This window comes from Lygodium microphyllum, chromosome 15 (genome assembly GCF_053477565.2).
Source record: "Lygodium microphyllum isolate KBCC chromosome 15, Lygodium_microphyllum_v1.1.10, whole genome shotgun sequence".
Classification (NCBI taxonomy): Eukaryota; Viridiplantae; Streptophyta; class Polypodiopsida; order Schizaeales; family Lygodiaceae; genus Lygodium; species Lygodium microphyllum.
In genome coordinates this window covers 81,510,601-81,523,987 of record NC_141149.1, presented here as the reverse complement: position 1 = coordinate 81,523,987, position 13,387 = coordinate 81,510,601, and the positions used below count along the sequence as shown (strand labels likewise).

The 13,387-nt window shown below is 43.6% G+C and overlaps 1 pseudogene; it reads left to right on the top strand.

Moving 5' to 3' along the window:
- LOC148024707 (heme oxygenase 1, chloroplastic pseudogene) lies at nucleotides 1-13,163 on the top strand (annotated as a pseudogene).
- The last annotated feature ends 224 nt before the right edge of the window (nucleotides 13,164-13,387 follow it).

Here is a 13,387-nt window from a genome sequence, read left to right as displayed (position 1 = left end):
ATGGCTTCCACAGTGGGAATTGAGTTTTCTTATTTCCCGGGCAAAACAACTTCTTGGTGTTTTCGGTTGTGGTGGAGGAAGCGGAAACTATTGTGGCACATAGAAGAGCCAATCCTATACTGTGCTTGGAGGCGACAGTGCTTGCCACAATTAGGGAATGACCATGTCTTCACAGAGAAGATGCGTTTCGTGGTCATGAAGCTCCATAGGTGTAACCAGTCAGCAGAAGGAGAGAAAGAAGCAAAAAAGGACGACAAGTCCCTAGCCAAATGGGAATTGTCTGTCGAAGGCTACATCAAATTCCTTATCAATAGTAAGGTTGCATATGATACAATGGAAAGCATTGTAAATAAATCTCTACATCAAATCTATGCAGAATTCAAAAACACTGATCTGGCCAAGGTTTTCTCGGCTCTCAAAAGTCCTAGAATGGCTTAAAAGTCAAGGCTATGATATTCCTGAACCTGGTGAAGTTGGGCTGTCTTATTAAGCTTATTTGGATGAACTTGCTGAAAAGGATCCTCCTGCTTTTATTTTTCACTTCTACAATGTGTACTTTGCACATTCAACAGGGGAACGAAAGATAGAAAAGCATGTTTCTGATAAGATACTTGGAGGTTCTCAATTGGAAATCTATAAGTATGATGGTGATCCCAAGGAAATCTTGGCTACTGTAAAGGAGAAACTGAACAAAGTAGCTAAGGGCTAGACAAGAGAATAGAAAAACCATTGTCTTGAAGAGAGAGAAAAGTCTTCACTACAAGATATAGGCCTTATACCGACGTTAAAAGCGACGAAAATGCAAATAACAAAATTTGCCCCCATCGTTGCAAAAAGCATCATTATTGGCGACGCCATAGAATAGTCGATATCACCGTCGCTATCGGTGTCGATATGCGACGCTGATACCGATGCCAATACCGACGTTGATAGCAATGGTTTGTGACGTAAATAATGACGCCAATAACGATGCAAGCAGTAAAATTTGGGACGCTAATAGTGACGGTAATAGGGAAAAAAAATTTGTGGCAGGGCAGCTTGTGTGCTTTATTAGAGCCATACAAAATATTTTCTGCACTGTGTACAATGCACTTGCAAACAAAAACAATGTATACTAAAATTATAACACTGATACATGAAATAAATACATGATCGCATAATAAGCGATCGGTACAATCATGACAAGATACCACTAATACATAGAAAATGTCTACATAGATTAGGCGACCCAAAAATAAAGGTATGTGAGCTCCAAGGATCCAAGGGCGAGCTACATATCCTCGCCCTCCGAAAGCTCGTTCCACCGCAAAGGAGCATCGAATGGACTCTACAAAAAAAGAGACAACACATCAGTCCACTATACAATAATGCATTCTAATTAAACATGGTAACTACGGATAAGAAAGATGAGTGACTTACAGGGCCGCCGCGTCTATACAATCGGTCGATCAATAAAGTGAGACCGTGCCTCTCTGGATATCAAGTCTCAAGGCCAGTCGGATGATCACGATTTGTAATGGAGTGCTGCAAAGAAAACAAAATGCTAACTGTTAGAAAGATGATTGTCAGTACAAAGGATATTGCAAAAAAATAAACAAGCAAAACAAAAGAAAAACTTACAAAGTCCTCCAAATATGTCCTGTGGCCACCACTCCCAAGATGATGGACCACTCTGACCTCGAGTCGTGCCCTTGCCGCCTCGCGCTGCTCACTCCAATGTCCTGGAGAATCTGTAGCCTCCTCCCTCAGTCGGCACCAGTCGTTTGCATCTAACCACTCGGGCTTTGCAGCCCCACTCTTGATTGCCTTGCGTGCGTCGGATTGTCTGTGTGACATATATGCACGCATGCAATCCATCATCCAGCCCGTAGAGAATCTATCTATTGAGGCTGGAACCAGAAACTCCTCATGCAAAGATGCTACTATGTAGTCCTTGCTCCCCTCCGGTATGTTCTTCCAATGATCTAAGACGTTGTGCCGAAAAACTTGTTGGCACAACTCTCTCATGCGAGCCATCACCCTCCTCTCCTCATCATTCATGATGATGGCTCCTGACCTACCATCGACTAAATATCCATATCCCCCTGGAGTCTGCCTAAGATGGGTCCTCTCCCATCTGCGTCCACGCTCCTGGGCATATCCATGAGACCCTTGTGCATCCGGTGTACCGACCGGGGTAATATCTCTCGGAGTGGTATCCATAGGGGCGCCACCTGTTGACGGCTGAGCAAAAGCCGGAGTAACTAGAGTAGATGTCCCCACAGGTGTGACAAATCCCTGAGGTGACGCAACTCTAGCTGAACGATGAGACGGAAACACCGCGTTCGTGCCTCCACAGCATCCACCTGAGCCTGAGCCACGCTCCTTGGAAGGGCCACGAGAGCAAGGAGTCACACCTGTATCCCGTGTCGACCGCGGGCTCACTGCATCCGTATCTCTGTAGCATCCCCCTGACCCCGAAGTACTCCCTCCCTCTAGCCCAAGTCTGGAGCGTCGAGCTCGTCTGCTCGAAGCTAAAGCATCTGATCGTGTTGAAGTAGATCTAGCAGAGCGCCCTGACGAAGACTAAGACAGCTTCTGGTCTACCATATCTCTGAATCTCGCGATCTGGTCTAGAGACATGCATGTGAAGATATCCTGTAACTCCTCATTGCTCATCCCTTGACTCATCCTGAAAATGTCACCTGCACAGATAAAAAATGATATTAGAATAATCAATTTAAATCATACAAAGCACAGTAATATAAATCTTTTTAAAAAAAATCTCACTTAAAATGCATATCTTATGCACCCTTATAAGCGATTGGTCAATGAATTGAGTAAATGGATGCTCCAAGTATGAAGTATCCTATGGTCCCATGTCAATCTCTTGACACAACTCCGTATACACTGGAAAGTCGATAGACATGTCACCACAAAAGGATGAGTCCACCTGGTTCTCAAAGAATTCTTGGACTCTTGTATTTCCATCATTGTTAGCCGATACTGGCTCCAAGCTGTCGATGGTCTCCACCCCTTGCAATATCGATCCCTCTATTTGCATATTATCTTCATCTATGCTCGGAACATTGCTTTGATCATATACTCTTGCACTTCGGGGAGTTGAAGGTATAACATACCACCATCGAGGTTGTTGGGGGTTTGGATAGAAGATTATCTATTCACAAACACGTACAAGAGAGTTCAAACCATTGTGACATAAACCATGTCGTAATACAATTAGCAAACAAATGAGTCCATGCACCTGTTCACAATGGACCGGCAACACAAAGGTGTCGTGCAAATCCATCCATTTTTTTTCGGAATCTATTTCGAGAAATCCAGATGGACCTCGTCGAATTGTTGCTTCAGCTTCTCCAAGTACCACTTTGAACCACTGCACATCGAATAGTATCATGGAGAAGCTACGGTAATCCACCGTAACAATACTTTGCAAGTTTCCAAAATACTCCATCTCATCCATAACCGTGTTTGGATCCGTTGCTCGTCGCCGGCTCTCTTGCTCAAACCTTGCCATGATACCATAGTTCATTGTGGAATGCATTTTATCAATACGCTCCACGCGAAAATGCCGTTCGCGCAACCACGTTGCACTATATATTTTATACTGTACATTGAAACACTCAAATTAGATGTCGCATATAAAATTTATATATGACAAATTCTAAACCCCTCATCACCTTTGGACTACATCCCCTCGAGAATTCCCACTCCATTGAGACATCTGTCCCTTCTCGCGAGACGCTGCGGTCAAAGCTCCATGCAACCATCGCGTTGATATGAACCGTGGCATCTCCTCCATGCCTGCGGGATATCGAATCGGTCGATGACGCGTACTACGTTGGAATTCAACTCGCGCTTCCTCTCGATCTTGCCTAGTGATCTGGTACTTGGCGAGCCACGTCTCCATAGAGGCATGGTGCAACATACAAAAGCGATTCACCTTCTTCTCCATTGAGGCATCCATTCTTTTTTCTACCCCATTTCCAACCACCACATCTCCAGTTAGTCTATCATCGTCCTTCAGCGAGACCATAGCATTTCGTTGTTTGGATTCACCATTGGTAGCCATTGTGAAATATGCACTAGCGCCTTAGACACCAACCAACCTTCAGCCATGCTACCTTCTGGCCGAGCTCGTTGTTGCACAAAGCCTTTCAGGGTTTTCATGAATCGCTCCAAGAAGAACATCCATCGCATATGGACAGGTCAAGCAATCTCCACTTCATCTATAAGATGCACAAGAAGGTGGATTTGTATCGTGAGCATGTTGGTGGGTAGGTATTTCTCAAAGAGACGGACCATCTCGACTGCTCCCCGCCTCGCAGATTCAATAGAGGATGTCTTAATCTCCTTCTGGTAGATCCATTGCACCAAAGTTGACAACCTGTAAATGGCCCCACGTATTTCTGGAGTAAGACATCTTGCGATCACGATCCGTAGTACAAATTGCCACAAATGAGAAAGCATTATGAATAATGGCCACATTCCAAATAGCAAAATGTGCACGCCAATTACAATCCATTCGTAGTACAAACCTGACATATCTTATGCGAGTCATGGGATTTTAGCCCTGATAATTGGTTGTCTTTAGAAAATGCGGACTTGAGAAAACGCATCATACTCATCAGAGTGCAGATAGACTTGACTACTTGCTTCACAATGCGCTCTTCTTTAGTGGACAAAACCCAAGGAGCATAAGAAAGCTGCATGCGACCATCAACACTCGACTGCGGCCAAAGCCTCTCCATCTTACCTACCTCCTTCAAATCAATTCATGCCCCTATAGTGTCTCTCTTTCCTGTGATGTGGTCCCATAGCAAGCTGCCCAGATTCTTGAAAATATGCATGGGATCCAACAAGTGGTTGACCTGTAAGTGGGTCCAATATGGCAACTCGTAGAAAACTGAGAACCATCGGATTCCGTTTGGATGTGATTTTGCGTGGACCATTTTCAGCTTGTACCACTTGCGACATTCATACGTGTTGGAGGTCATCCAAGGAAACCTTCCCTGAGTTCATGATCCTCTGGCAAGAAAGCAGCGTGTCCTTGATATACCATCTTCTTCATGGTTCATGACCTTCGAGAGTCTAACTGTGGCCTGCACAATAGACATGCATGATAACCTGACGTAACCAGACCTGTTTCAACACCACGACCTAGTGAATACTTGCTTGAACGAGATAAAATATAGATATTACCAACGAGAACAGAGGCCTCCGAATCCCAGAAAGTCATATATCGTCCACATGAGAATGGCTCGAATATTGGCTAATCGCCGACCATCGCCCCTGCTCATATCTTGCACGGTGACCCCCTCCTTGTCACGATTGTGGGAGAGAAGGAAGGAGTCTCACTTGTAGCTTTCTTGATTGCACAATAGGGGAATACACACAAGGGTGGAGACTGAAAACAGTTTTCCTCTTCTTAGTTGTGTAAGCCAAAAAAAAAGGAGTCTCACACAAAGAAATAGAAGAACCCTATATATGGGTCTCAAACCAAACTCAACTAACTAAGGTGGCATACTAACTGAGCCACGAACTAGAGTAGATAAGGATAGCTATCATGTAGCTATTATTCATGGGCGGTGTACCAACCGCATCTGCAACTAACACGTCGGTGACATAAATGCACAATGGTCACCCTGGCATATCACGAGTGGAGCTCGATATCTCAACACTCCCCCTCGAGCTCAATCCCAATTCCTGCACACCAAGCAGGTCTCTGAACTTGCGCAGCTTCTCTGCGCCCAATGCCTTCGTAAATATGTCAGCTACCTGATCCTCTGTGCTGACATAAACTAGATCAATAAGACCTAGTAAAACCCTCTCCCGCACATAGTGATAATGCACCTCAATGTGCTTTGTTCTAGCATAATAGACTGGGTTATTTTCCAAGTGTATACTACTCATGTTGTCACAATAAATGACAACTGGCCCATCTATAGACTGATGCATATCATAAAGTAGCTTATGCAACCAAGCTACCTCACATGCAGCCATTGCTGCACCCCTGTACTCAGTCTCTGTGCTCGACAAGGCAACTGTAGGTTGTTTCTTGCTGCTCCAAGTGACTGCGGCACTCCCAAAAGAGAACACATATCCACTAGTAGAACGTCTATCAGAAATGCTACCAGCCCAATTAGCATCAGTGTATCCATGCAACTGTATCTGAACCCCAGTCTCATAAAATAGTCCATACTGCAATGTGGACTTCACATACCTGAGTATGCGTCTAGCCGCATCCAAATGCGGTTTCCTTGGAGCCTGCATAAATTGACTTACCAATCCAACATCATAGCTCAAATCTGGCCTGGTAATAGTCATATAAATCAAGCTTCCTACTATGCGTCTGTACATAGTAGGGTCTTCCAAAAGCTCACCTGCATCTGCGCTCAGCTTCACATTCTGCTCCAAAGGAACTGAAATAGGCTTACAGCCTGTCATCCCATATTTGGACAGCATGTCCAATCCATACTGCCTCTGCAAGAGCTGTATCCCACTTGGTGATCTAATCACCTCAATGCCCAAGAAATAACGCAGCTCTCCCAAATCCTTCATCTCAAACTTCTGATTCAATAGCATTTTCACATGAGGGATATCTTCATCACTGTCACCTGTCATAATCAAATCATCAACATAAATGAGAAGTAGCATAATACCTTTCTCCGTTTTTCTCACATAAAGTGAGAAATCTGCCTTGGAAATCTGAAAGCCAATAGTGACAAGATATTGTCCTATCTTGTCAGACCATGCTCTAAGTGCTTGCTTCAAGCCATACAAGGCTTTCTTCAACCTGCAAACAAACTCAGGATGAACATCATGCACATAACCTGGTGGCTACTCCATATAGACCTCTTCTTGCAAGTCACCATGCAAGAAGGCATTCTTTACATCCATCTGATGTAAAGACCATTCCTTTGATGCAACCATAGCAATGACTGCTCTTACGGTTGCCATCCTTGCAACCGGACTGAATGTTTCCTCATAGTCAATGCCATATGTTTGTGCATACCCGTTGACTACTAATCTTGCCTTGTATCTGTTCACAGAACCATCTGCATTGTGCTTCACCTTATAAACCCACTTACAGCCAATTGCATTCTTACCTTTAGGCAAAGGTACCAATTCTCATGTAGCATTTGCTTCCAAGGCATCCATTTCTTCATCCATGGCTTTCTCCCATTTTTCTTTTCCCATGGCTTGCTCAAAAGAAGTGGGTTCTGGTTCCTGTATCACTTTGACCATATATACATAGTGAATGGCTGTAAATCCATCATATTTCAGCCTATCCACAGGATACCTAGCTCTCGTAGACCTGTGCAAAGTAGGTTCACTCCCAGGTGCTCTCAAAAAATCCCTGGTCTTCCTTACTCCAGGTGTAACAATAGAAGAAATACCCAACTCATCATCAATGCTCTGTTCTGAGCCACTAGATTCACCATCCACATAAGAGTGACCTGCATTCACATCAAACATGGGCTGATCAACCTTCTCTTTTCCTTTTCGTGATACCTGCATACCACTATCTGCATTGCTTTGAGAAGATTCTCCTGATCTCAATCTACCTGTCCATGGTGAAGATATCGAGCTCCACTCGTGATATGCCAGGGTGACCGTTGTGCATTTATGTCACCGACGTGTTAGTTGTAGATGCGGTTGGTACACCGCCCATGAATAATAGCTACATGATAGCTATCCTTATCTACTCTAGTTCGTGGCTCAGTTAGTATGCCACCTTAGTTAGTTGAGTTTGGTTTGAGACCCATATATAGGGTTCTTCTATTTCTTTGTATGAGACTCCTTTTTTTTTGGCTTACACAACTAAGAATAGGAAAACTATTTTCAGCCTCCATCCTTGTGTGTATTCCCCCATTGTGCAATCAAGAAAGCTACAAGTGAGACTCCTTCCTTCTCTCCCACAATCGTGACATGGTATCAGAGCCTTGTTCGTGGTAAGGAGCTCAAGAAAGCAAGCCAAGCTCGCGGTGTTCTGGTAAGAGGAGCAATGTTGCTTTCATTTTCTTAAGCTTATCGACTAATGGACGAAGATACACGTCCATATTTTTGACTTTGTAGCGGCCGGGGATGAGTAAGCAAAGGATGAGATGTCCTTTCTTCGTAGAAATCCATGGAGGGATATTATAGTGGACAAAGGACTATAGGCCACACACTGTAAGAAGTTGAGTGTAGACCGAATGGGTTCACGCCATCCATTGCAAGACCGAGCCGAAGATTCCTTGGCTCTCAGGCAAAGCCTGGGAAGGTAGAGTCAATGTGGCTCCATGCGTGTGAATCCGCTGATATTTGTTGAACTCCATTAGTGGACCTATTCTGTGCATGCCATGTTGTCAAGCTCGCCATGCTGGACGTATGAAACATATGGTTTGTGCGAGGGATAGGCGAAAAGTGTCTGAGAACTTTTTGAGGGATGGTTTGCCCTTGCAAGTCCTGTCGATACCTGTGAGCACCACACTTTGGACATGTCTCCATAGTCTCGTATTCTCCTCGAAACAGTATGCGATCGTTGATACATGCATGGATGTTATTGTAGTCCATGCCAAGCTTTCGTAAAACATGTCGTGCATCATCACGAGACTCAGGCATGGTATTTGCAGGTGGTAATATATGATATTTCAATAACCTGAAAAAAAATCATAAACACCTTGAAAAAGCACAAATGTTTGTAATAATAGTGCCGAAAAAAAAATCAATGAAGCATATGTACAAGGTACCTGAACAACTCGATCATACTCATATCGCTCCACTCGTATTTTGCTTGCACACTTAAGAGTGCAAGCAGTGTCTTTAGGCGAGATGCTCGGCAACCATCATATAATGGTATGGATGCTTCCTCTCTAAGCAGATCAGAAGTCTCGACATCCATGGGAATCAATGCATCGATCATTGCCTCCATATCAAGCTCCAAGATTGTAGGTAGGTCTGGAAGGTTGCCTGTCTCCTCTGGTATTGACGGTATAGATTGGCCTTGCAAGTGGTGGATTGACTACTGCACTCTATCCATCGCACACCCATGTACTCTTCTAATTGGCCACAAAGGGTGCACTCATCACCTCCCTGGATAGAAAATTTACCAGCGAGACCCAATCTTATTGTATATGGTATTCAATTAGCTTGCGAGTACAATGCATGATTGATATTAACTTTTCTTACCGTTTGCTGGAAATCCGCAATCGCCTGATCAATGATCTCAGATTGAAACTCGCCAAATCGTCGTACATGTTCTATAGACAATCGGCGTTTTCGTGTAATTGCCAGCTTGCATTGAGAGCAAGGACATGGGACACGCTGATTAAGATACGTCTCGTGATCTTGAACAATAGGACCTTCTTTGTTTTCCATTTTGTCTACATTACAACAAACAATTTATTTTTGTTATCATTCTTTTTTTTCTTAGATTTTTATCCCCTCCTTCCATCTCTCTCTTTTTCTATGACCACAATTACGACTACGACCACAACGACGACCACGACCATGACCATGACCGCAACCACAACTACGATTACGACCACGACTACGTAGTACCTAGCATACAGTACCTAGTACCTAGCATATAGTATCATAGAACACTAGTATTTAGTACCTAGTACTCAGTACCTAGCATATAATATCATAGCATCTTACTATCTAGCATCTAGTACTCTAGTATCATAGTGCCAAGTACCCGGTACTATGATACTATGTAGCAGGTGCTAGGATACCTTAAGCATTATGCAATAGATGTGAGGTTCTAGGGTACTATGATAGTATGTAATAGGTACAAGGTAGTACATACTAGGGCACTATGATACTATCTATCTATCTATCTATCTATTTTTCTATCTATCTATCTACCTTCATAATACTTGGATAAAATAGCAAATATGGGTAGTAAAGAAGAAGAGAAGTTGTAACACTGACTATTATACCCACATATTGTTTGTCTATTTGGCTTCTCTTCTGTTTGTTTTTATTTGTACCCTTTGTACATAGTTGCATACACAAATATAGAGAGGGGAAGGGTGAAATATGATGGTACCCTTGTGCCAACACAAGTGGAAGCTTCTATAATGTAGTTTCTAGGATAATGTATTTGTACCCTTTGTACCTAGATGGACTCATTCTTAGTGAGGTGAATCGCCAATCCTATTCTTAGTGAGGTGGACTCATTCTTAGTACACACTATCATAGTATCCTAAGCTTATTGTAAGGTCCTATTTACTTTTTTCTCTTTCTCTCCCTATTAGGTTTAATGATTTTTATCTCTTTTTCTCTCTCCTCTCTCTCTGTCATATTTCTTTTTCTCTCTCCTCTCCATCTCTCATTTCCCTTTCTCTCTTTCTCCCTCTCTCACCCTCACCCTCTCTTTCTCTCTTTCTCTATTAGGTTTAATGATTTTTTCTCTTTTTCTCTCTCCTATCCCTATCTCATTTTTTCTCTCTCCTCTCCCTCTCTCATTTCCCTTTCTCTCTTTCTCCCCCTCTCTCATTTCCTCTCCCTCCCTCCCTCACCTTAACCCTCTCTTTCTCTCTTTCCCTATTAGGTTTAATGATTTTTCTCTTTTTCTCTCTCCTCTCTCTCATTTATTTTTCTCTCTCCTCTCCCTCTCTCATTTTCCTTTCTCTCTTTCTCTCCCTCTCTCATTTCCGATCCCTCCCTCACCCTGACCCTCTCATTCTCTATTAGATTTAATGATTTTTTTCTATTTTTCTCTCTCCTCCCTCTCTCATTTTTTTCTCTCCTCTCTCTCTCTCATTTCCCTTTCTTTCTTTCTCTCCCTCTCTCATTTCCTCTCCCTCCCTCACCTTGACCCTCTCTTTCTCTGTTTTCCCATTAGGTTTAATGATCTTTCTCTATTTTTCTCTCTCCTCTCTCTCTCATTTCTTTTTCTCTCTCCTCTCCCTCTCTCATTTCCTTTTCTCTCTTCCTCTCCCTCTCTCATTTCCTCTCCCTCCCTCGCCCTCGCCCTCTCTTTCTCTCTTTCCCTATTAGGTTTAATGATTTTTCTCTCTTTTTCTCTCTCCTCTCTCTCTCTCTCTCATTTTTTCTCTCTCCTCTCCCTCTCTCATTTACCTTTCTCTCTTTCTCTCCCTCTCTCATTTCCTATCCCTCCCTCACCCCGACCCTCTCTTTCTCTATTAGATTTAATGATTTTTTTCTCATTTTCTCTCTCCTCTCCCTCTCTCATTTTTTCTCTCTCCTCTCCTTCTCTCGTTTCCCTTTCTTTCTTTCTCTCCCTCTCTCATTTCCTCTCCCTCCCTCACCTGACCCTCTCTTTCTCTCTTTTCCCATTAGGTTTAATGATCTTTCTCTCTTTTTCTCTCTCCTCTCTCTCTCATTTCTTTTTCTCTCTCCTCTCCCTCTCTCATTTCCTTTTCTCTCTTCCTCTCCCTCTCCCTCTCTCATTTCCTCTCCCTCCCTCGCCCTCACCCTCACCTACACTCTCTCTTTCTCTCTTTTCCTATTATGTTTAACATCTTATCTCTTTTTCTCTCTCCTCTCATTCTCTCTTTTTTTCTCTCTCTTCTTCCTCTCTCATTTCCTTTTGCTCTCTTCCTCTCCTTCTCTCATTTCTTCTCCCTCCCTCTCCCTCTCTCATTTCCCTATTATGTTTTCATCTTCCCCCCTCTCCCTCTCCCTCTCCCTCTCCCTCTCTCATTTTCCTATTATGTTTAATGTCTCCCTCCCCCTCTCTCATTTCCTCCCCCTCTTTCTCTCTCTCTCCCTCCCTCTTCCTTTCCCATTTCCTCCCCCTCTCCCTCTCCCTCTCTTTCTCTCTCTCTTCCTCCCTCTTCCTCTCTCATTTCCTCCCCCTCCCTCTCCCTCTCTTTAATTTCCCTCTCTTTCTATCTCTTCCTCTCCCTCTCTCTCTCTCCCTCTCCCTCTCCCTCATTTTTTCTCCCTCTCTCATTATACAAAAATTATACAAAAAATAAATAAATAATAGAGAGAATACACTCTCCCTCCCTCTCGTTCTCTCATTTCATCCCCCTCCCTCTTCCATTTCCTCCCTCTCCTCTCTTTCTCTCTCTCTCTCTCTCTCTCCCTCTCTTTCTCTCTCTCCCTCCCTCCCCCTCCCTCTCCCTCTCTCATTTCCTCCCCCTCCCTCTCCCTCTCTTTCTCTCCCTCCCTCTCCCTCTCCCTCTCCCTCTCTTTCTCTTTCTCTCCCTCCCTCTCCCTCTCTCATTTCCTCCCTCTCCCTCTCCCTCTCCCTCTCCCTCTCCCTCTCTTTCTCTTTCTATTTCTCTCCCCCTCTCTTTCTCTTTCTCTCCCTCCCTCTCCCTCTCCCTCTCTTTCTCTCTCATTTCCTCTCCCTCTCTCAATATACACAAATTAAACCCTAAACAAGTAAAAGAGAGAGAGAATGGACTCACCGTAAAGATTTGGCGAGCGTTTGGCAGCTCCTCTTTGCGATGGCTCCTCCTCCTCTCGTTCGCGAATGGCGGTGGTGGCGGCGGCGGCAAACCTTCTTCCTCTCTCTCTCTCTCCCTCTATGCAAAACGGTCTCTCTCTCTCTCTCGCTCTCCCTCTCGAAATGTCTCATGAATGCACGAAATGAAACGGGCTCGAGTTTCGGCCCTCTTTTTTTTCCCCGTGGGGCGTCCTATTTGCATCGCAAATGTGATGCTAATAGCGATGCAAATAGCGATGCCGCTATTCTTGCATTGCTACCTGTCGTCGCTATACTTGCGTTTCCTTGTAGTTCTTTCAAGAATTCAAGCAAACTCCTATGATTAAAGAATGTGATACCAAAATCCATGTATCCCAGGAACTATGTAATGGTTCAACAAGTCATATGAAGTCACAACAATGTACCTATTTGTAACCATCTCAAACTCATTGAGAAAAAGAACCTCACAAAGAATACTAGAACACAAGATAATGAAGAACAAGTCAAGATGAAGAGCATGAAGAAAAGACCAAGAAGATCAAGGACATCACCAAAGGATGCTAAATAAGAAAAAGAAAAATGAAGAAGATAAAGAAATTTCCACTACTGACAACAAAGAATTTTCCTTAGTGGATCATGTTGTTTCCCATAGTGGATGTAACAAATCCTACCAAAAATGTAAAGTTTCAAACCTTAACTTGACTAGGCTGCCAAAGAGCTAGTCTCCTTGTCCATGTTTGCATGCAGGTGGGGCAAAAGCCAGCAAGGGTAGGAACTCATCATTTGAGGGGGGATGTTGAGAATAGCAAATGATGATTCCCTACAAGTGGCTTTGTATGAGAGATATGACAAAGATCTATGCTCTAGCAGCTCTAGGAAGAGATGTCCAAAATCCCATATGCATAGTGAGTACAATGGTGCTATCCAAAAGCTATAAAGGCATGTACTTGTTGACACTCATTTCAATGCAATAGTACTATCATCCAGTGTCACTCA